This window comes from Sarcophilus harrisii, chromosome 6 (genome assembly GCF_902635505.1).
Source record: "Sarcophilus harrisii chromosome 6, mSarHar1.11, whole genome shotgun sequence".
NCBI classification, from domain to species: Eukaryota; Metazoa; Chordata; class Mammalia; order Dasyuromorphia; family Dasyuridae; genus Sarcophilus; species Sarcophilus harrisii.
This window is the reverse complement of record NC_045431.1, coordinates 80571891-80596847: the sequence shown is the minus strand read 5'-3', so window position 1 is coordinate 80596847 and position 24957 is coordinate 80571891. Positions and strand designations below refer to the sequence as shown.

The following is a 24957-nucleotide window of genomic DNA, read 5'->3' as shown; positions in this document are numbered from 1 at the left end:
AGTCAGATACACTATACACTACTGATAGAGTTATGTTCAACTATTTTTGAAAACTACTTGGCATTACATAAGACAATAACTATAATCTCCATACACTATGATCCAGAAATTCTAACTGGTTTCCCCAGTTCAAGCATCTCCTCTCTCTAATGCATTATTTACACAGTTGCCAAAGTATAGCTGCTAAATTAAGGCTTACTTCTTTATTTCCATGTTCTAGGCTAGCTTTCACTAAAACTAAAGTAATAATTATACCAAACAGTGAGAAATTTATTTTCACCAAACAATGAGGAATTTATTTTTATATATAAACATTATTTAACAATTTTAAATAAGATTTAAATAGCATTTAATAAAGGCAATAAAGAGGAGGCATCATGGGAAAGTTTTAAGAATAAAATGCAATATAAATAGCTTGTTAAATGTTCTTCAGTTTGGTAATCAGTAAAATAGTGATCATAATATCCCCTCATGGGATCATTATAGGTAAATACTTGACGAACATGAATGTAAATAGATGATTTATTAGTTAACATTTCTAAGATATCAAAAAGAGTCCTCACAGAAACATCTTCCTGTACCCAGAACCTTTCCCACATTAACATCTTTTACTCCCTCCACTCATCTAAACTCCAGAGCCCTCCAGCTACAGGACCATGGTTTTAAGTGTGCAGTTAATCTACAAAGGCAATATTTTATTCTGAATTTACTAGTTAAGCCAACTATTAACTGACTGTCTGCAGTCTCATTGTAGAAAAAATGTGTGATACATCTATCATTACTGGATAGGATTTCTAATAGCAAGAAATGCTGTGACAAGTAAAAGGAAAATCTCTGTCTCTTAAACACAGTCCTAAGGAAGTGTCTAAGGGCTAGCCCTAATGTAATCTTTCTGAAGAGCTTATTAAAAATGGATACTCTAAGTCACTTTACTACATTTACTACCCTAACTTGAATACTTTAAGTATCTAAAGGTAACAACTATGAGTCACTCCCCAGAAGACAAACACTCTGGTTCTAATCTCAGTAATTAGACATTTCCCTTTTATCTCATTCTTTTTAACTATTGTATTTTAACTATTTATTTCAGGAAAAGCTGGAATAGGGAACACTCAAGACAATTTTTGAAAATTAAATTAACTTTCATAGACTTCACATCTAAATAAAGCAATCGATAATAAAAGAAACACAAAGGAGGAGAATATCTATTCTTTCTGTGCTGTTGGAATGGACTTTGAGAGAGAGGGTCATACTATCATAATCTAATGTTTGATAAAGCAAAAAGATCCAGTCTTTTAGGGGCAAAAAATTTATCATGTAATAAAAACTGCTGAGAAAACTGGAAAGCCGTTTGGCAGAAACTAAATATAGACTAACATCTCACACCCTATATCAGTAAGATCAAAATGGATAAATTATTAAGACATAAGTGTTAGGGAAGCATTACCTTTCAAATTTATGGATAATAGAAAGGTTTATGACCAAACAAGAAAGAGGATCATAGGAAATAAAATGGACAGTTTTGATTATATGAAAATCAAAAGGTTTTGCACAAACAAAACTAATATAGCCAAAATTTAAAAGAAAGCACAACACTGGCAGAAACTTTACAGCAACTTTCTCTGATAAAAGACATCATTTCTCAAACATATAGGGAATGCAATCAATTTGGTTTTTTTTAATGAACTATTCCCCAATTGATAAATGATTAAAGGATATGAACAAGCAGTTTTGAGAAGAAGAAATCAAAACTATCAATAACTATATGAAAAAATGCTTAAAATCACTGATTAGAAAAATGCAAATTATTCTAAAATACCATTTAACTCTTATCAGATTGGCTAACATGACAGAAAAGGAAAATGACAAATACTGGAGGGAATGTAGAAAAAGTTGGATAGAAATACACTGTTAATGGAATTCTTATTTCTCATGAAGAATGATTTGAAACTGATTCCAAAGGTCTTATAAAATTATGCAATCAATACCATTAGTGGGTCTATATCCTGTAACCCAGCAATATCAGTACAGGATCTATATTCCAAAGAGAGCCATGAAAAGGGAAATGGATCTATTTGTAAAGAAATGTTTATAACAATGCTTTTTGTGGTAGCAAATAATTTAAAATTTAGGGGATGCCCATAAACTGGGTAATAGCTGAAGAAGTTAAGGTATATGATTGTGGTAGAATATTATTGTCTATCAATAATAGAGATTTTATCTCATTATGTTCTGTGAAGCTTTTCTCCATCTCTTTTCATAAGTTTGTCACAGGGGGTCCACCCAATTACTATAAGTTTCTGTTGCTTTCTCCTGACATTATAAGGGTGCCTAAAGAGCATTCTAATTTTCTACTTGTTTTTCATCTTTATCACATGATCAACCCATATTTTCTTTCTATCATAGAATTCCTTAATGACAGCTTACTCCAGTTCTTTACACTTCCTCACTAAGTATGTGTAGTAACTTCCTAATACATATCATGCACTTCCTCATTGTCTTCTATGTGATATTCATTTTTAATTTCTTAGAAATAATTGTATTTCATGTCTTCCTATCATATGGTAACATCAGTACCTCTTGAAATTATCAAGCTGGAGTTGGACTTTCATGGAAAGCCTAAGGTTAATAAAAGAGCTTTTCAATTTTCTGATGATAATCCAATTCATTTCCTTTCTGTTCATTTTCAGCCCAATTCAGTGTGTATATGTCCCAGATATATACAATGATGGACAAGAAATATGGGTTGAGTATGTGTGCATAATTATATATATATATACATATTTACATATATATATACTTATATACAAAGAAAGGAGAGAGAAAATTAATTAATTTCTTGATTAGCTGGGAGTTATTTAGAGTTTATGTTGTAGGGACATAACATGAGCATAAATAATTATTAAATCCTTACTGTTTTGGGTGCCAGGAATACAAATACAAAAAGGTGAAACAATCCTTGCTCCCATGAGCTCATATTCTATCAGGGAAGACAATAGCATGTATAAAATACACATGTAGCATAAATATAAAGTTTATATATATATATATTTTTCATATATATATATATATATATATATATATATATATATATACACACACAAAGTAGTGAAATAAAATGTAGGTTGAGCAAGAGGATCCTAAGAGTTGGAGAGATCAGAAAAGACTTCATGTTAAAGATGGGGATTGAGATGTCTCTTCAAGAAGACACGTACTCTATGAGTCAAAGATTAAGGAGAAACTACATTCTAGGAATAGGGGATAGTCAGTGCAAAGATCCTAAAATGAGAGATTGATTCTTTGATTCTCAAATGGATAATAATCATTTCCAACAATCTTGTGGAGCTACATTAAAACTAATAATATTTTAAACTACAATACGTGTCTACTTTTATATACTTTTGTCCTCTTATGGTATCATTATTTTGAACCCCCAATATCTTAAAACATATAAAATGTTTTACTTAACTGATATGATCTGGCTATTAGGAAGCCAAGGTGACAAGAGAATGGGAGGACTTTTAAAATTCATATTTAATTAATGTCATAATTTCTCGATGTAATTGGGAAATATTTAATAAAACAAATATTTTTAAAAGAGAGGATTGTAGATTTTATCACTTTGAAAAGCTTGATGCCTTTCTGCCAACCTAATAATTGGTCTCTAAAATCTGTATAGTCTGAACATACAATCTGTAGAGTGAATAGGATGGCTCTCTTCTCTCTCTTTTTATTTCTATCTGTCTCCCCTCTTTATGTCTCTCCCAATGTATGCATATACATTTTTTTTATGTTTGATACTTCTCTTTTTGTCTTCTGCCTCCAAAGTGGGGCATTTCTTGGAGTACAACCATTGATAGGACTTTTTCCATAAGCTGACATTGCAATCTTGGCATTTCTTTAGATTGTATCTGTTTAAAAATGAGGAAAAAACTCTAATGCAACACAATTTGAATTTTTTCTTATTTGAAGTACCTAAGAAAGGGGAAACATGTTTACTAAGAATAAGAAACACAAACTTCCTAAATATAAGGAATTTTGAAACTTTCCCTAAAATTTACTAGGAGAAATACATTTAAAACTGTCTTTTTTTTCTAAAGAGACTTTCCAGTTTTGTATTACGAATGGAAAGGACTCCCCAACCTTACAACAGATGACATGCTGGGTACCATGCAATCAGATAGGAAGGAATTCAAATAGCAATCAACTGTCTGAAAATTGCTACAGTGGAGAAAACTGACAGAGATTATTTCAGGTCATTAGCTGAAATAATAATAGTTCATATCTAAGATTCACTAAGTACTAGCATAGTAATAATAACTTACTGTTATGATTCACAAAGCAATTTTCTTACTATAGTACTTCAAGGTAGGTAATATATGTAACAATATCAGCATTTTACAGATGAAGAAACTAAGACATAAATTCATTAAGTGAATAGACAAGTATAAGACAGCTTATAAATCCACCCAGGCTTTTAGGTAGAAGTGTCAAGACCTTATTAGTAGGAGGTGCTTAAAAGATATATAATGACTAAGTGAATGAATCAAAAAGAAATAAAGTTATAATCAACCCACTCTGAGATATTTAAAGGCTATATTTGCCATCTAATCACTTGATGAATTCATTTTAACTTTCAGATGATTCATTTTTTCTATTATTTTGACACTAAAAAGTTTGATGACATTTAACATTTCCAAAAGTTCATATGATCAAATAAATTATACTTAGAAACTAGAAGATACAAAATGTGGAAGAGAAAAATATAAACATACGATAGAGTGATATTCAGAATGTCCCATAAGTCTTAGGGCCTACATATGTATATTTATGTGTGTATATGTACAGATATGTATATATGTATTGTGATTGTTATGGCTATGTCATCATATGTGGGGTTATATGCTTAGACTTTGATGCATTCAATCTTTCCCTGAAAAGAAATAGATTTAACAAGAGTTGATTTTTCTCAATAACATCAATATTTTAATCTCAAACTACAGGAGGAAAATGAGATATGGTAAAAAGAACTCTGCATTGGTGGTGAGCTAAATTTTCTAGGCTCATGTGACCATAGCCAAATCATTTAGCCTATATGTGACCGAGTTTCATCATACATAAAATGAGGCTATTAACATCTGTACCACCAAATTCATGGGGATTTGAAGGATATCAAATTGCATAATGTATATAAAATTCTTTTTAAGTCATAAGGAGCCAAATAAATGTCCATCATTATTTTAATTAAAATAATAATTAATTTGCTTTTATATTCACAGTGTACATAGTTTTTTTTTTTTTTTAACTAAATCTAACCACATAAGGGACATAGAAAAAAGATGCAAAACTAAAAGAATATAGTAAAGTTCATTTATCTCCCATAATTACTCCAATGAAAATCAAGGAAGACCACAGAATAAGTAGTGATATGGAAAAATAAAGCACATATGAAGAAAGATGCTATCTGCATCCAGAGAAAAAATGGTAAATAGAAATGTGTATAGAATAATTTTACAAATGTATTGTGCGTGTGCATGAATATCTATTTGTGTTTAATGGTAGCCATTTCTAGGGCAGAGTGGGAAGGAAAAAAAGAAATTGACATGATAATTTTGTTGTATATTTGGAGGGAATAGCAAGTTTTGCACGATAGATTTGCAGTTTCATGCACAATCATCTTTTTACTGTACTGTATAATGGAAATTTTTATATTGTTCAGTGAATTGAAAATAAAATAAATTTTTATGCACTTAGTAGTATTTTATTTTATCCAATTACATATAAAAATAGGTTTTGGTGTTTATTTTTAAAAGTTTTTTCTTTGATAATATTTCATTTTCCCCTGGTTACATGTCAAGATAATTTTTAGCTTTTATTTTTATGACATTATGACAAATTTTCCCTCCCTCCCCTCTTCCAAAGATAGTAGACATTTAGACATAATTTATACACATGCTATCATACAAAAATATATTTCCATATTAATCACACTTGTAGAAGGAGAAACAAATCAAAAAGAAAAAAACACAAGAAAGAATAAAGGAGAAAAATGCTTTGAATTGTAGTCAGAGTAGCATTTTTCTTGAGTCCTTTGTATTTGTCTTAGATCATTACATTGATGAACAGAGTTGAGTCAATTATAGTTGGGGATTACTCAATGTTCCTGATACTGGGAACAATATTTTCCGGCTTCTGCTCATTTCATTTTGCATCAGTTGTACAAATCTTTCCAGGTTTTTCTGAAATCTGACTGTTCATCATTTTTTACTGCAGAGTACTATTCTGTTACATTCATGCACCACAGTTTGTTTAGCCATTTCCCAAGTGATGAGCATCCCCTCAATTTTTAATTCTTCACCACCACAAAAAAGAGTTGTTTTAAATATTTTTTGTATATGTGGATCAATTACCCTTTTTATGATTTCTTTGTGATAAAGACATGGTAATGGTATTGTTGGATCAAATGGTATGTGCAATTTTACAGCACTCTGGGCCTAATTCCAAATTGTTCTCCAGAATGGTTGGATCAGTTCACAACTCCACCAACAATACATTAGTGTTCCAATTTTTCCACATCTTCTTCAAACTTTTTCATTTTCTTTTTCTATCATATTAGTCAATTTGATACCTCAGAGATGTTTTAATTTGTATTCCTCTTATCAATAGTTATTAAGAGCATTTTTTCATATGACTATTGATGGTTTTAATTTCCTCATCTGAAAATGGCCTGATTATGCTCTCTGATCATTTATCAATTGAGCATTGATTTGTATACTTATAAATTAGATTCTGTTTTCTATATATGTTAGAAATGAGACCTTTATCAGAAACATTGGCTGAAAAATGTTTCCCACCTTTCTGCTTCCCTTTCAATCTTGTTTGCATTGACTTTGTGCAAAAATTTTAATTAATAATCAGTTATCCATCTTACATTTCATAATGTACTCTATCTCCTTCTTCGTTATAAATTCTTTCCTTCTCCATAAATCTGGCAGGAAATTTTTTTCTTAGTCTCCTAATTTGCTTATGGCATTACCCATGATGTCTAAATCATGTACCCAATTTGATCTTATCTTGATATATAGTGTGAGATGCTGGTCTACGGCTAGTTTCTAGCTTCTGTCATACTAGCTGGAGTCTTTGAGTTTTTGAAGCCAGAGATTACTATAGTCATTGAATACTGAGTCTAATGTACCTAACTTATTCTATTCATCTGCCATTCTATTTCTTAGCTAGTACCAAATAGTTTTTGTGATTGTAACGTTATAATACAGTTTTAAATCTGGTACATCTAGTCCACCTTCCTTTACATTTTTCTTATTCATTACCTTGATATTCTTGACTTTTGTTCTTCCAGATGAATTTACTTATTATATTTTTATGGCTCTATAAAATATTTTTGGTTGTTCAATTGATATGGCATTGAATCAGTAAATTAATTTGGTAAAATTGTTTTTATTTTATTAGCTTGCCCTAACCATGAGCAATTGATATTTTTCCAGTTGTTCTGATCTCATTTAATTTATGTGAATAATGTTTTATAATTGTGTTCATATAGTTCCTGGATTTGTCTTGACAGACTCCAAAATACTTTATATTGTCTAATTTTATTATTAAATAGAATTTCTCTAGTCTTGTTGCTGAATTTTGTTGGTTATATATGAAAATGCCCATGATTTGTTATGGTTTATCTTATATTCTGTAACTTTGCTAAAGTGATTGTTTCAAGTAGTTGTTTTTAGCTTATTCTCTGGTATTCTTTAATTATGTTATCATATCATCTGCAAAGACAGATAATTTTATTTCCTCATTGCCTGTTCTAATGTTTTCAATGACTTTTTCTTTTCTTATTACTAAAGCTAACATTTCTAGTAGTATATTAAATAAGAGTGGAGATAATAGGCATCCTTGATTCAACCCCTGATCTATTGGGAATGTTTCTAGCTTATACTAATTACATAAAATACTTGATATTGGTTTTAGATAGATGCTGCTTATCATTTTAGAAAAATTACCATTTCTTCCTATGATCTCTAGAGTTGTGTTTTGTTTTTTAAACAGGAATGGGTATTGTTTTTTGCCAAAACCCTTTTCTACATCTATTGAGATAATTATATGATTTGTTAATTTTTCTTATTGATAGCAATATCATTGCTCAATTATGCTGATATATTTCCTAATATCGAACTAGTCCTGAATTCCTGGTATAAATCCCACCTGGTAATACTCTATGATCCTTGTGATAAATTGCTGTAATTTCTTAGTATTTTATTTAAATTTTTTGCATTAATATTTATTAGGGGAATTGGTTTACAATTGTCTTTTTCTGTTTTGGCTTTTCCTGGGTTTAGGTATCAGCAACATATTTGTGTCAGAAGAGAAATTTGATAGGACTTGTCTTCACATAATTTTCCAAATAGTTTACATAGTATTGAAATTAATTGTTCTTTAAATGTTTGGTAGAATCCACTTATAAAATCCATCTGGCCCTGAAGATTTTTTTCTTATGGAGTATATTGGTGGCTTGCTCAATTTCTTTTCTAAAATGGGGTTATTTAAGTATTTTATTTCTTTTTCTGTTAATCTGGGTAATTTATAATTTTGAAAATATCCATTTTACTTAAATTGTCAGACTTATTGGCATACAGTTGGGTAAAATAACTACTAATTGTTGCTTTAGTTTCCCCTTTATTGTTGCTGAATTCTCCTTTTCCATTGTTGATACTGGCAAGTTGGTTTTCTTATTTTTTCTAATAAAATTAAACAAAAGTTTATCTATTTATTGAATTTTTTTCATAAAATTAGCTCTTAGATTTATTTTTTAGTTCACTAGCTTTTTAAAGACAATTTTAAAATCTGTCCTTTGATTTTCAGAATTTCTAATTTGAAGTTTGTATATTTTTAACTTGTTCTTTTTGTAGCTTTTTTAGGTGCCCAATTCATAAATCTCCCTCTTCTCTACTTTTTTCATGTAAGCATTTAGAGATATAAAATTTCCTCTAAGTACTTCTTAGGCTGCATCACATAAATTTTGATATGTTGCTTCATTATCATTCTCTCTGATGCAATTATTTATGGTTGCTATAATTTATTGTTTGATCCACTCATTCTTTAGGATGAGATAATTTAATTTCCAATTAATTTTAATTCCTTTCCATGCTCATTCATTATACATAATTTTATTGCCTCATGATCTGAAGTGGATGCATTTAATCTTTCTGCCATTCTGCATTTGATTGCAAAGTTTTTATGACCTAATAGATGGTCAATTTTTGTGTGAGTGTCATGTTAAGAAAAAGGCATAGGCATATCCCCATTCAATTTTCTCCACACAGATATCATACTTAAGTTTTCTAAAACTGTATTCACTGGTCATCCTGCCATCTGGGGGAGGGGATGGGGGAAAGGAGAGGAAAAATTGGAACAAGAGGTTTGGCAATGTCAATGTTGTAAAGTTACTCATACATATAAAAATAAAAGGCTATTAAAAAATAATAAAAAAAAAAACTGTATTCACCTCCTTAACTTCTTGTTTATTTTGTGTTTAGATTTATCTGTTTCTGAAAGGGGAGGTTGAGGTCCTTTACTGGTATAGTTTTGCTGTCGATTTCTTTGTGTAACTCACTTAATGCTCCTCAAGAATTTGGAAGAAAAATAATGCAGGTTTTAAGTTATGTGAATTACTACTTTACTAAAAACATCACCTCAATTAGTTTTTGTAGATTATTTTTGGTTTACTACATATAAAATCATGCCATATAAAACTATGATAATTTAACTTCTTTGCTAATATTTATTAATTTATTTTTTATATTTCTAATATTTCTAAGATTTTCAAAAATGTATCAACAATAACAGGAGTGGACATTTTGGTTTTCCATCTGTTTTCAGTGGAAACACATCTTGAGTTTTTTCACTGAATATAATATTAGCTACCTGTAAAGGGGGGAACTGTGGAGAAATATACTTGAAACAAATATACTTGAAACAAGATATTAACCCAGTAGAAGTAATGAGATAATTGTTCTCTAGTTCACATATATACTTAGTACTTAGCATGGTGATGTAATGGTTCTCTAAGTTCACACATATCCGCATGCTGTAATGATGTAATTACAATAAGGTATATAAGGGCTAACAAGGACTGGAAGACAGACATTCTATCTTTGACTCTCTTGCCTCCTGCACTATGGGGGAGACTGGCAGACTGGCAGACTGCTGGAAGAAACTGGGGACAGTCAGTCAGACTGTAAGTTAGGCTGCTGAAAGAGACTGTGGAGCAGACTGGTTCAGAATGGGAGACTGAAGGAGACAATAAAGACTTTGGACTTTATTCCTGACTATTCTCGTGACCATTATTCTGCTGAGACCAAGGCTGGTCCCAGGGCCCTCCAGAAAGCTAGCCCAGACATTACAGCTACCCAGTGGTTATGAATATATTTATAAAATATTACACCTTCATTTTTTCTTTCACCTTTGTCCTTCTCCTGTTTAGGTATTGAGACTATATTTGCTTCATAGAATGAATTAGTTAGCTACTATCCTTTTCAATATCAAAGGAGAGAAGCCATTTTTTTCCACACAAAATATTTCTTTCCTACTGTGTCAACCCAGAGGTATAATTTTCCACTTTCTCTCTATCACACCATTTCTTTCCCTAAATTTGACATTTTTCCTTATCTGTGCTGGTTTGACCTGACTGATTCTAATTATAACAATGAATTAATTTAGCTTAAGATCAAATGATACTAGCTAATATGGGTCTTACTACTACTTTAGAAGCTTTTAAATGTTATTAATAAAGATTATAATCATAACATCTCATGCTTGTAGCTTGTGAACCCTCCAAACATTAATATTTTGAACAAAGATTAAAACTCTGCTGTAGTAAAATTCTATGTATTTCTAGTTAGCCACTGGTGCCCTCCATTTGCAATCCTCATTTCCATCTTTAGCAGAGTCCTGACATATAGATATATGTCACAAATCAATTATGATCAATTGTTAAATTTTACAAGGAAAATATTTTTAAAAATTAGAAATAGTTTAAATACTGATAAAAATGAAATAGATATACCTGTTAGCATAGGTGTACTGGATAGAGTACAGATCAGGAGAGGATGGGGGAGTTGGACATCTTGCAGCTTTTCCTCATTTCTTAAAGCAATAGCCACAACCAACAGCTTTAATAGAAGTTCTTTGTGCCATAGTGGGGAGTTTGGCCTGTCTGAAGCCAGCCTGTCGTACTTAGTCTCCAGTCCTAGAGTTTAGAAGTAGGAGATAGGTGAAGGTAGAGATAAGAAGGGCACTGGATAGAGGGTCCAGTGGACAGAGGGTCCTCACATGGCTGTCATGTTTGGAATCTCTGCAAAGAGGGGTTCCCAGTGTGGTCCCTTTTAAGTCAGAGACTTAGCTCGAGGGACTTTGGGGTGTAGCCCCAAAGTTGGCTCAGATCCGGGTGGGGCTGGGACAGGTCCGGATCTTCTATTGGAATTCAAAGGGACCAGGATTTGTGAATCAAAGGGTAATTTACATTAGCTAGGAGGGTTGGGAATCAAAGATTGGAATCTTTCCCTCATCAACTTAATCCTATTTATCTCAGTTTCTTCATCAGTACAATAAACTGGCAAATCTTCCTACTATAGTTGTTAAAAAAAATTCCTAATGGAGTCATGAAGAAGCAGACATGACTGAAACAAGTAAATGATAACAACACTAGTTTATACTCTTATAAAATGATTGAGGCTCCTTGGAGCTTTGATTTATGTGGGTGATAGTTGCCTGTACCTACTATATAAGAAATTAGAATGTATTATTATTATCATGAAAATGGTTTTGACTTTGTATACTCCCTGAAGTGATCCTTGGGGATGCTCAGAAACTTCTGGACCACATTTTGAGAACCATTCCATTAAAACAATTGCAAAGTGACATTTTAATTCAATTTAACAAGTGTTCATTGAGCACCTGATTTGTGGAGGACTTTCTGCTAGGGATACAAAACCAAAACAAAACACAAAATCCAATTCTGGCTCTCTACAAGTTTATATCATACTTGAGAAAAACACATTCATAGGTACAGAGACCTAAAATGGAGCAAGTACAAGCATAAAATTTTTTTTGGTGGAGCAGCAAGAACAAATTGGGTATAGGAGAGTGATGTAACTCCCATAAAATTTATTACATTTTTAATCCAAAAAGCAGATGTAAGTATATCCACTCTGCCACCTAGCTACCTCATCAGAATGTTTGGGCAATTACAATTTTTTATCATAAGGCTAGTGACAACTAAATCTTTGGTAATATTTTTGAGTCCCACCCTATTCTCAGGTCTACCAATTATGAGAAACCTCTCTATAGTTTCTATAGCAGCACTTTGGATATGGATCTCCAGTAGCTGCAGTGATTATTCAATACATATTTATTGATGATAAATGACTTTACCAAAGCCCTATTTCAGTGCTTCATAATAACATTGACATGATCCTGGATTCGCCAACCTTTACTGGGAAAGCACAAACATTGGCAGAATTCACCAAACTACAAAGGTTTGGAGCATAATGGTGGTCTATTATTAGTGGTCTAGCTGAACAAAGACTGGAAAGATGTCCCATCAGAAGGCAACCTAGAAGTAAATATTTTTTTCTGAAGTAATTCATGCCAGCCATGTGATATTGTATTGAATCATGGAAATCTGAATCAAAGATGAGAGTACTCTTGGCTTTGAAGTTTCTAATTCTTTGAAATACCAAAATAGTAGTGACAACAAATGTTTCCATTCATCTTCTAAGAAGTAAAAACAAGATCTTTGGGACCCAGCAAATAGGACTCTCAAAAATCAAGGCAGAGAATAGGAAGCTGATTGTTCTAAAATAAGAAAGATAATCCAAGAAGGAGATATGCTCTAAAGAGAAAGCTAATCAAGCTGACTGTGCTCTAAATGGAAAAACAAATTACTCTTAAGTGACCATCAGCACCCAAAGACTTGAGTCAGAAATGGCACCCAACAAAAGAAGGGAATTCTTTAGAGCCCATTACTTTAAAAATTCTATTCCATTTGCTATTTGTTCAAAATCCGCCTAATTATACAAGGTCAAAGGAAAGGGGAGCAGTCATCATTAGAAATACTGAAAGAGTCTATTTAGGGAAATTTAAAACATGAGTATTGACCTTACATGCATAAGAATGTGTCACTAGCTGGATTGTCTTTTCCCTTTTTCATCTTCCAGGCACTGTAAGTAATTCAGGAGCTTTAGAGATCATCAAAAACAATCCCCTCACCATTCTCTATTCAATCACTAAAGTGATTTTCCTAAAACACAGGTCATATCACGTCACTATCTTGCTCAATAAACTTCAATGGTTCCCCATTGCTTCCTGGGACAAAAACAAATGCTCTGACATTCAAAGATCTTCATAACTTACCTTGCTCCTATCTTTCCAGTCTTACTCCTCAATACATATGCTTTAATTAGATGACATTGGCCTCCTAATTGTTCCAAGAAAAAGACTCCATTTCTTGACTTCAGGCATTTTCTCTACCTGCACTCTATACCCCTAACACTATTCCTCCTTCACTCTAACTATTGACCTCTCTGGCTTCCTTTAAATTCCAACTAAAATTCCACCTTCTACAGGAAGACTTCCCTAACCCCACTTAATTTCCATGCATTTCCTCTGTTAAATATTTCCTATTTATCCAGTACATAGCTTATTTTGTACATATTTGTTTATATGTGATGTCAGAATCTCCACGTCAAGATCATCCTTCTTTTTTCACTTCTCTCTTTTTGCCATTAGGAGATACCCTGTTTTCCAGACTTAAGACCAAACAAGCAAGCTGTGCCCCAAGCTTGACATAACACCAATCCTCTGCACTTACTCGTTGCAGCAAAATCACTCAATTGTTTGAACCACAACAAATTGTTTCAACCTATTCAAGTGTTCTGTGAGCACCTGCAGGACCTACATTTCCGTCATGAAGCCCCACAAATCAAATTTGCTTTATTGTTGCTATAACTCTCACTGCCACAACTATAATGCAATGCTTGTTTCTTTGTTTAGCCACTAGTATATGTAGCAAGGCTTAACCTCACTGTTTTGGGTCTATGTTTAGTTTGCCTCCTCCAATGAAATAAAGAAAACTTTTTGCCTACAACTACTGTGAGATTTAGTTTTAGATCAGTTTAAGTTTTCAGAATTACAGTTGGTGTATAATTTCTGTGGGCTCTTCAATTTTTTCAGAGCTGACATTTGGTGTAATAATTGCTGTGACTCTGGTCATTTATTTGCAGAGTTTGACAGTTGTCTTCTCCATTAGATTGAAAGCTCCTTGAGAGTAAAGATTATTTTGCTTAAGCTTATCAAGGTTCCCTAATATATAGTAGAAACTGAATACATGTTTATTAAATTGAGACAAATCTTAAGGAAATAAATAAGGCTCTCCAACTGATACCTCAATCCCGGGGGGACTGCCTTAGCCAACATTAATTACTATAAAGATACCTCTTTTGTTATGCCCTGAAGTTCTATAAATCAGGGTTCAATTTATTATATAGGTTTTCCTCCTTTTGGAGGAAGGGATTCATTTGTGAATAGAGTTTACCACAAAAGAAATGCACGCCAGCAAAACTGGTATTTGAAAGAAACTCAGAGAGTTAGTTCAATACCTCATTTAAATAGATGAAGAAATGAAATTTCAGGGAAATAAAATGATTTGTCCAAGGTCATCTAGAAGGCAGCTTTCCTTGCCCTTCAATCCAGTGCTATTTCAACAGAGGAAAGCTTTCCTATACTTACTATCACTGTTTCTATACACTTAAAAAGACATCTAAAACCAAAGATATGTATATAAAGGTATATATGTATCATAACTCCCAAAGTATTATATCAGCCAAACAAAAGTGGTCAGAAGGTGAATTGGGATATGCTTAGGAAGATATGGAATCTCATACCTTGGAACTGGATTCCATTCAATAAAATTATATCAGATTCCATTCTGGTCATACCACACCTACAGCTCTGTGTTCAGTTCTGGTTGTCATATTTTAAGTAGGACAGACAAAAGAACCATTGTCTAAATTAGTAAAGATAAGATTCACTTGAAGATTTTTAAAAGAATCCCCACTGCATTAAAATGAGGTTGGATTTATATACATTGTATTCAGAAACGAGCATGGAAGAATGATAAATGATGACCCATTTATTACATAAGTGAGTTATACCTGAATAATGAGAAGATACCTTGTCTCCAAACCTTAAAGCAACATGGTGGTTTATGTAGACGTTTAAAAATAACTTTTAACAGTATATCATATGTTTTCTTCCATCTGCTGGAAGTTTTTTTCCACTTACTCTACCCCCATTGCCATTCTATCTCTATATAACATATATGTATATATATATACATATATGTTATGTATGAATAATGTTCCACATGTGATCTCCCCCATGAAAATGTGAATATTTGAATTCAGGGACCATGCTTTGCCTTCTTTTGCATCCCCAGCACTTGGTATAATCTCTATCATATAATTAATGCTTAATAAATATAATATGATCAACTTACTGACTCTAATCTGTGTACCTTTCATTTCCTCTGATAGAATTTTAGAGTAGCAACTATTCTTTTTTTCATCTTCATGTATTAATATGAGTGACTCTCACATTGTAGATGATTAAGCAATACCTGTGGAACTGAGGAAAGGAGATAATTGCTAAATTTCATCATCATCTTTTTTATACTTTCAACTCCCTATGGCTAGGAAATCCTATAGAAGAGATAATATAGCACTAACTGGAAATTTAGAACTAGCTCGAGTTCTTTTTCCTTCCTCACTTTCTAGTCACTTTTAACAAGCCAAAGGCCAATAAGAAGGGGAAAAGGATGAAAAGAAAAAAGGAAACTAGACATTTCACTCAATTGCAGAGGGATTTCTATAAATCTCTGCAGGGTATAGATGGATGTTCTGAGACATCCCGAGACTAGACTTAGAAGGAGAATCTAGGTGCTGGAAATCAAGATAAGAGTTGTCTACTGAGCAAATTATTCAAAGTGAAACATTATATACCAGTCAAGGAAAAAAAAATTGCAGGCATCTGTTTTAAAAGAAAAACAATTGCTTCATTGTCGTGCTATATAAAATTGAATAACAATATCCACAAAAAAATCATGACTAAGCCACAACTAATGCTTTGACATTAATTTGCCCTAATTAAATGACTTCATTTGTACTGACAACATTTTATTTAGTTCAACAGGAAGTTAAATAATTAGCTTTCAATTGAATTTGTAAACTGCTTTCTAATACTGAAGATTAGATCACTTAACTGTCTTTACTATTTGGTGTTTAGACAATCAAGGTGATGAGAAAGAATGTCCTTTTTAGAAATGTGTTTGATAGCCAGGGGTATCCATGGGAATTTACTGATATTATGTGTCTCAATATGTGGAAACTTAGTCATGGATGTGTCATTAAATATGAATATTGGCTAATCCTATTTCCTCTTTGAATACTCAGTCATCTTAAGAATTAGGATCAAAGTATTTTTACTGGAAGAAAACTTAACAAGATCATCTAGTCCAACAACCTCTTTTAATAGATTAGGCCAGAAAAAGTGAAGCAATTTGACTGAGATCACACAATGAGTAAGTTTCAGACTTGTGAGACAAATACAAATCCTCCAATTCCAAATCCAGTCTTAGGGTTAGAGTTAGGCTAATCCTAAGTAGTTCATCTAATTGCATGCTTTATTTTTTCAAATCACACATCAGACTCCTTTTCTATAACAAGCCTCAAACCTTTCCAATGTTTTCTTTGCATCTGCATAATAAATGCCTCTTTCATTATCTTTCTTAGGATTTTAATTTATTAAACAGTCAAGGCCATTCAATGCAAGTCACATTTACTAAGTACTTATTCTGTGCCAGACACTTAGTATACAAACCCACAACAAAACATTCCTTTCCCAGAAGGTGCTTACATTTTGTTAGAAATAAACTTGAATATTTAGTGTAATTATATATGATGAGCATATTATCCAAACCAAAAATTAAGACACATTGGTCTTCACTATCATTGATGATATCTTGGTGGTAAGTTTAGGGTGTGAGCAAGTCTGTGAAAAGGTAGGTCATTTGATTATGTTAGTGAAAGAGAGAAGAGTTACAATATGTAGTCTGCTACTTTAGGACCCAAGAGTTTCTTAATAGATGTTTCAGATTATGGATATGCAAAATAACAATGATAATAGCTAGTATTTAAATATTGCTTTAAGATTTATAAAGCACTTTACAAATATTATCTCATTTGATTCTCCCAATATTTATGAGAAATGTGTTAATATTATTCCCATTTTACACATGAACCTGAGGCAGCAAAAGTACTGACTAGCTATATGAACTGTCTTTTTGTCTCTAGATATACTATTTTAGCCACTGCACCACATAACTCCCTCTGGGAACACTCAGAGAGAGTACTTTCAATTTAGGAGGGTAAAGGAAATGGCCGCAATTAATAAAGGAGGGAAGTATTCAAACAAAAATGTTCCCAGAGCTAATCCATATGAATAGAAGAGTGATGCGAGTTAAATGTAAGGGTCTCAAGATATCGAGACTCCCAAGACTTTTGACACTGGCAAACATGAGAGAATAGACTCAGAAATTGGTACCTTGGCAACTAGTTGGAACAGTGGATAGAGCCTTGGAATCAGGAAAGCACAAGCACCTAGCACATTAGACAAATCAAATGACTTTTCTTTATTTCTTCATCTGTAAAATGGGGATAATGATTGTACCTAACTCATAAGATTGCACCATAAATAAGCACTTTACCAACTTTAAAGTATATTATTATTTTTTCTCTAAATACCAGATATCTTTCAAGACAGGTCTACTGTACAAGAACTCCCTAAAAAGCCATAAGTCAGGGGAGATAAAAAGACATTCATGAAAAGATAATTTTCAGAAGCCCACAACAGACTCTTATAATCTACCCCACTCATCCATAAAGAGGTGTCACCTACCTGCTTGCAAAAGTCAGCTCTAAACCTCAGTGCAACAGGCCAATTTGTAACAAGCACTATTCTAGAAGGTTTGGCTTTTCTTGCACAGTGCTGCCTGCTAGCCCCTTCAGAGGATTAAACAGAGACTGAGTTATTGCCTACAGCTTTTAGTAGGGAGGGTTTGGCTTCAAGACAACTGTGGATTTCTTAAGGCAGAAACATTAATACTTACCGAAAAATGTTGGCTTAGAAAATTTCTAGGCCTTTCTTGGAAACATCTGAGATTTTACTTTGTTTTACTAACAAAAGCAAACCATTATTTACTTTCCCAGAAGAATGGAGAAATTCACCACAAATATTTCTGGAGAATATCTGGAATGTTTTTAGCACCTTTTAAAAACTTTCAGTGTTGCACTGACCTATAGTTTATTCAGTGGAAGTATTCCCTTCGCTACTATAATCTCACCAAGCCTCATTATCTAGTCTTTCTTAATTGCTATGGTCAAATAAGAAATCTTTATTTGTTAGTCAACCTTTTGGTAACAAGACTGTCTGCATTTAGCTAAGCTTTTTCTTGTATCATAGTCTTTTTCTGCACACACACACACACACACACACACACACCCCAATAGCATATTTTTTCAGCTTGGTGAAACTTTTAAAAGCAGCTAGGTATCTTAATGTGTATAATGCATAGCACTGGATATGAAGACTGGACTTGACTGGATAGTCAAGAATACTTGTGTTCCAATCCATTCTTAGCCATTTATTAGTTGGGTGATCCTGGGTAAGCCCCCTAATTTGTTTGCCTTAATCTATGGATTAATAGCAGACCACTTCAATATCTGCAGAAATGAAACAAAACAAAAAACTCAGGACATTATGGTTCATGGGACATGAAGAGTCAGAAAATGAATAACAAAAGGATCTTTCAAAGCTTGCATTCCATTGGCATAGCTTTTAAGAACTCGAGGTCTCTTCACATTATGATGAATAATTGCAGAATGCCATTAATAGAGGGAAAGTAAATTAATAAAGTTTAAAACAGGAAGTTAAAAGAAAATAAATTGCTTTCAATCAATATAGAAGAGGAATAGAACCCAGTATCAGGATCTGCTCTTTTTTCTGCCACTTACATTATTTATTTTATCCCTCTAAAATGATCATCCGCTATACAACAGGGAAATGGAGAGTAATTAAGCTCTGTAGTAATAATGGAAGTGTGGGCAGATAACAAAAAAAGGTTTGCTGCAGTTTTCATATGAATACTTCTAAGGAGGAGTGCTTTGCTAATGTTTAGAAAATTAGTTAACATATAAAGGGGTTGTAATAGTCCTTAAATGAACCACTGTTGCTTTTGTACTTCCAGAACTGCCACTTTCATTTCTACTTTCATCTAAAGTCTGGAGAAAATTGAATATGGATTTCCTCTTTTTTCCAAAGATCTGAGGGGACTGGTATATTTGCATTCACCTTCAAGGCAAAGTGGATAGTAAAAAAAATAATATTTTAGATGAAGATTTAATGGTCCCAAGCTGTTTCCTACCACCAAAGGTGATCTTGTTAATGTTGGCATTTTCCCAGTAATGTTTTCTGATTGCAAATTATGCAACTTGTGATCTCAAAAGAATTGCAATTGCAGATAGATGCTCTTAAAAACCATAGAGTGGAAAACTTCACAGTGGGTGGAAGGAAGCTGAAGCACATTACCAATGAAGTGATAAAACATGTGATTAGAAAAGTCCTAGTTTTGTAGTGACAGTCAAAGATAGATACACTAAATGTTGCACTATAATTCTGTTCCTCTGGAGGCATAGAAGAAAAACCTGGTAAATCCCCAAGGAAAAATTTATGGACAAATGAATAGATTTAAATAAGATTATAAGATATGAATGGGTTAAAAGCTGTACTAATGGAAAGAATGTCTAGTCACAATATCACAAATTCATCAAAATATTAAAATATTTCAAATGAAAATTTGAAATTTTTAGAGTCTGAAAAATACAAACATTTAATCAGCTGCTCAATATAAAGAGAAGTATACTGGATTGATACCCAGAAGAATTTTAGATTCTGATCTAGGCTTTGCATCAAATTTAGGCATCAGTTTCCCTCCTTCAATTTCCTCATGTGTAAAAAATGGGGAGGAGGAGAAAAAAGAATAGCTGATTCTTTAAGAAAGAATGGATGGAGTCAAGATAGCAGAGAGGAAACATGTCTTTTTCTGAGCTCTCTCCATATCCCTCAAATTAACAGCAAATTAAGCCTCTTGACTAGTTTGGAGTGACAGAACCCACAAATATTTGGAGTGTAACAAATTTCCATTAGAAGATAATTTGGAACTTCTTCAGAGTAGGTTGGTTTCCATTGGGAATAGAGGGAAGCAGGATGAGCATAGGCAGCATTGTGGAAACCCAAGCACAGATAGTGCAGAGACCAGGGTGATGTGGGCTCTGGGGAATCTGGCGGAAGGAATCTACAGCAGTGTTGGCTACTCTGTCCTGGCTGTTAGCCTGTAGATCAGCAGACATGCAACACAAATACAAAAGGCAAATAGTGAGCCCCTAAATGCCAGAATTTCATAGGACCTGGCCATGCCTACCCAGCAACAGAAGTTAGTTAGCACTGACACAGTGTAGCTACTGTCATCTGTAGAAGAAGCTTGGACAATCTCCCCTTTGCCCTAAAAGCAAACCTCAATATTTTAAAAAATGAGCAAAAAAGCAAAAAGGATCCAAAAAGAATCTTAAAAGAGGGAAGAAAAATGGGGAAAGGAAATGAGAATTTTGCAAGAGGTTATGAAAAAGGAAACACAGAAATTATTTGAAGAAAACTCTTTACAAAATAGATTAAGTGAAATGGAAAAAGCTCCTTATAAAATAAATTTGACAAAATGGAAAAGAAAATAACTCCTTGAAAAACAGAATTTGTGAAATGGAAAAAGAAAACAACTCCTTGAAAAATAGAACTTGTGAAATGGAAAAATAAATCCATAGAACAAAACAACTCATTTAAAAATTCAATTGGTCAAATATAAAAGGAGCTAAAAAAGGTAACCTGAAGAAAATAATTCACTAAAAATTAGAAATGAACAAATGGAAACGAATGACTCAATGAGACATCAAGAATCAGTCAAATAAAACCAAAAAGATGAAAAAAATAGAAGAAACTTTTCAATTAAGCACTATGTGAAATGTAAATTACTAGGTTAACTGGAATGTGCTATAATGGCAAAAACAGAAGCTCTGGTATTAACTAGCTTTGTGGGCAATTCTTTGAACCTCAGTTTCCTGATTTGTCTTGATAATTGGAGGGTAGTTAAGTCCCTTTCTTTTTTCACATCCTGTTCTTCAATGAAATCAAATCATTCACAGAAAAATTAATAAAATATTTCAATTGCTAATTATAAGAGAAGGGTTATTGATCAGTTGATGAAGAGATGGATCCTTGTGAGCTGAGTGAATTTCATTTTTCCATTTATAAGTCTGTATGTTATATAAATTTGCATTTCATTTCAGAAAATTTACTCAAGGATAGTATTTCTTTAGGTAGACATTAAAGGAGAGTCTCTCAAATTCTGGGAATACCACAATGTAAGAAACCAGCAAAATCAGATCATATCTTTTGTAGATTGATTATCCTTGGTACATATCATAATATTAGGAAAGCTTATTTATGTTCTGGAATTTTTTAACAAATGTCTTCCCTCAATTACATGTTAAGACAATTTTTAACATATGAGTTTCTCTTTAAATTTGGGGTTCTAAATTCTACTCCTCCCTGCTCCCTTTAATGATAAGTAAGTTGATATAGGTTATACATGGCAATCATGTCAAACATTTCCATTTTAGTCATTTTGTACCAAAAAACCTTAGAACGACAAAAAAAGAATGAAAGAAAAAGTGAAAAATAGTATGCTTCAGTCTGTATTCAGACAAAATCAGTTCTTTCTTTGGAGGTTTTTATCATGAGTCTTTTGGGATTGTCTTAGATCATTGTTTTACTGAGACTAACTAAATCATTCAAAGTTCTTATCAAACAATATTATGGCTACTGTCTACAATGTTTTCCTGGTTCTGCTCACTTCACTTTGCATCAGTTCATTTAAGTCTTTCTAAGTTTTTTCTGAAATAATCATACTTGTCATTTCTTATAGCACAATAATAACCCATCACAATCATATATCATAATTTGCTCAGTCGTTCCCAATTCTTAGTCACTACCAAAAAAAGAGTTACTAAACATAGTCCTTTTTCTTCTTCTTTTTTTCCAAAAATCTCTTTAGGATACAAATCTACCAGTGATCAAAGAATATACAAAGTTTTATAGCCGTATGGACATAGTTCCAAATTGCTCTCCAGAATGGTTGGATCAATTCACAATGCCACCAACAATGCATTAGTTTTTCAGTTTTCCTACATCCCTCCAATATTTCTTTTTCCTTTTTTGATATATTAGCCAATCTGATATGTGTGAGTAAGTACTTCAAATTTGTTTTTATTTCATTTCATTCCCTAATCAATAATAATTTAGAGAATTTTACATGATTATTAATAGCTTGATTTCTTTGTTCCTGCCTTTTTTGTTTGTTTAAAATTTTGATTTCATCAATAGAGGGCACTTCCAACAAGGAAATCAATGTAGATAACCAATTTTCAATTTATAGATTTAGAGAATTATTCTAAGGTAATGAGAGCTTAAATTATTTGTCCAAAGTTACACAGTTAGTGTGTGTCAGATGTACATCTTGAACTGAGATCATTCTTACTCTATTTTTAAATTGCTCTCTATTTTCTAGATCATACTACCTCTATGCTTTTGTTACAAAAACTCCATGAAGACAATGTTAATATATTTATGTATGTAACACAGATTTCTTTCATCCCTACTGCTTTCAGCTCTCCCCTCCAGGGTCCTCTGGTCTAGTCTTGCTATTTCACCATCAATGGTGTTCCTTCCAAGTGTAGGATGGTCCCCTCCACCCCAATTCCATGTAAGCAGTCAAATTAGCTTTTATACAGAAATGTAACAGCAGATATAATCATAAGTATCAAAAGTTATTCCTTACATGGCAGGCATATATAATCCTTCTCTCATACTCTCTCTCCTTCCTCCACATTACCAATATCTCAGTCTCTGGGGAAGGGAAGGACTCTATAGTTTGGTTCCTACAAAATCCAGTCGTACTTCCAAGTCCAAAAACTTTCTTTACAGTTCTGTCTCGAGCATTCTATCTTCTTAAGGCTTTTGTGCCTATCTACACTATCCCAATTGCTATCCTTGTTTCAAACTCCTTGTGTTGTGAGGATCACCTCTGACACCTGAGTGAATGTGACTAACAACATAGAACAGATACAGTTATTCCATTTTTCAGAGCCAAATTAACAAAACAGAGGAAGGGAATTCTTCTCTCATCCCTCTCATACCTCATGGTACTTTCAGTGTGGGTAAACTAGATCTTCACCCTCTGAATACAGCCAAAAAGAATGACTGAAAATAAAACAGCAGAAAAGAATGGCTGTCTAGACAGTTGTAAAAATGAAGGCAACTGATCAGAGGAGGCAACCCCTACCCACATAAAGAAACAATATGAACATCCTTCAAAAGCCTCTGGAGAGCATCTTCCTCTTACACAAACTAAGCATATCCAGACATTCTCATGTTCCATTTATATAGTGCTTTAGACATTGCAAATGATTTGTATATGTTATTTCATTTCATCCTCAAAACAATGTTGTAAAGTAAGCATAATTATTCCTCTTTTATATAGGAAAAAATGGAGGCCCAGTGAGGAAATCCTCTCTACCAATTAAGCTCAATCATTTTGCAATTCAAAGATTTTTAGAGTTGCTTAAAGATCCTGAGAGACTGAGTGACTTGCCTAGCTGCATGACCCTTGGCAGGACAATTATTATCTCAGTACCCCCAAACAATTCTCTAAATCTTTAAATTGCAGTATTTGAACTCAGGTGTTCCTGATGTCCAAAATAGCCTCTATCCAATATGGTTCCAAATGTATCTTATGCTATCTATACATTGATTATATGCACCTACTTTCCATTGCCTCTTGAACATAATAAATGCTTGTTGATTGATTATATGAGTTTTGATTACACACTATCATGTCCATTCAAATTGTAAATTCATAACTATATGTGCAATAAATTCTACACTTTGGAGCTAGGATGAGACCGGCAGAGTTCAATAAATACTTTGATCTGCACTATAGTGGGACTATTTGATATTATTCCAATAAACCCACCTCAGAAACCATAAATCCAGGCTACTCTGGGATATCTTATTCTCTCAGACTTGTAGGACTCAGCTGTGAGATATGGATATCCCAAAATCTGGCAAGTGCGCAGTATTTCTCTAGCTGAATCACTCCAAATATACTTTTAAATCCTCCTCATAAGAATATAACTTTTCCATTACAAATAATATTTGTAGAAAGTATTAGAGATGAACTCAAAGTATTATGTATTGTGAGTTTGAAAAATAGGCATACTGGTTCAGTTTAAGAAATCTTTAGTAAAGGAACTAATTTCTATTCTGTGTGAATCTGCACAGGTCAATATATCATTAGACCTCTCTTACGGCAGACTAGATCACTGGGGAAAAATAGCATGGGAATAGCCTTATTTTTGTCATCTGCAACTTATAAGAATGAGTCTCCATAGAGATACTGGCTTTATGAGCTGCAGGCATCAAATGCACCCTTTGAAGTAACAGCCTTCTAGAATCAAGTGAAAGAGAAAATGTGACTTTCAATAGAAAAAAAAAGCAAAAAGAGAAGATGATTTTTAAAAGATTTTCTTTTAAACACCCATGGAATTTCATGCACAAGGAATATGTAATAGGCTCATTCTAAAGCATTAGCAAAACTCTAATGTCTAAAAATTTTGCTCTGGTTTGTGGAGAACTGGCTTTGGAACCAAGGACACTGTCTTTCCA

General features: G+C 32.9%; 1 long non-coding RNA gene across 1 annotated transcript in view; it reads right to left on the bottom strand.

Annotated features, from left to right (window-relative positions):
- The window catches only part of LOC116420160, a 57669-nt gene extending 39502 nt beyond the window's left edge, over positions 1 to 18167 (bottom strand). The window contains exon 1 of the long non-coding RNA XR_004230436.1: positions 18025 to 18167. This is a non-coding gene — a long non-coding RNA (uncharacterized LOC116420160). The remainder of the gene's footprint in view (positions 1 to 18024) is intronic.
- Between the last annotated feature and the right edge of the window lie 6790 nt (positions 18168 to 24957).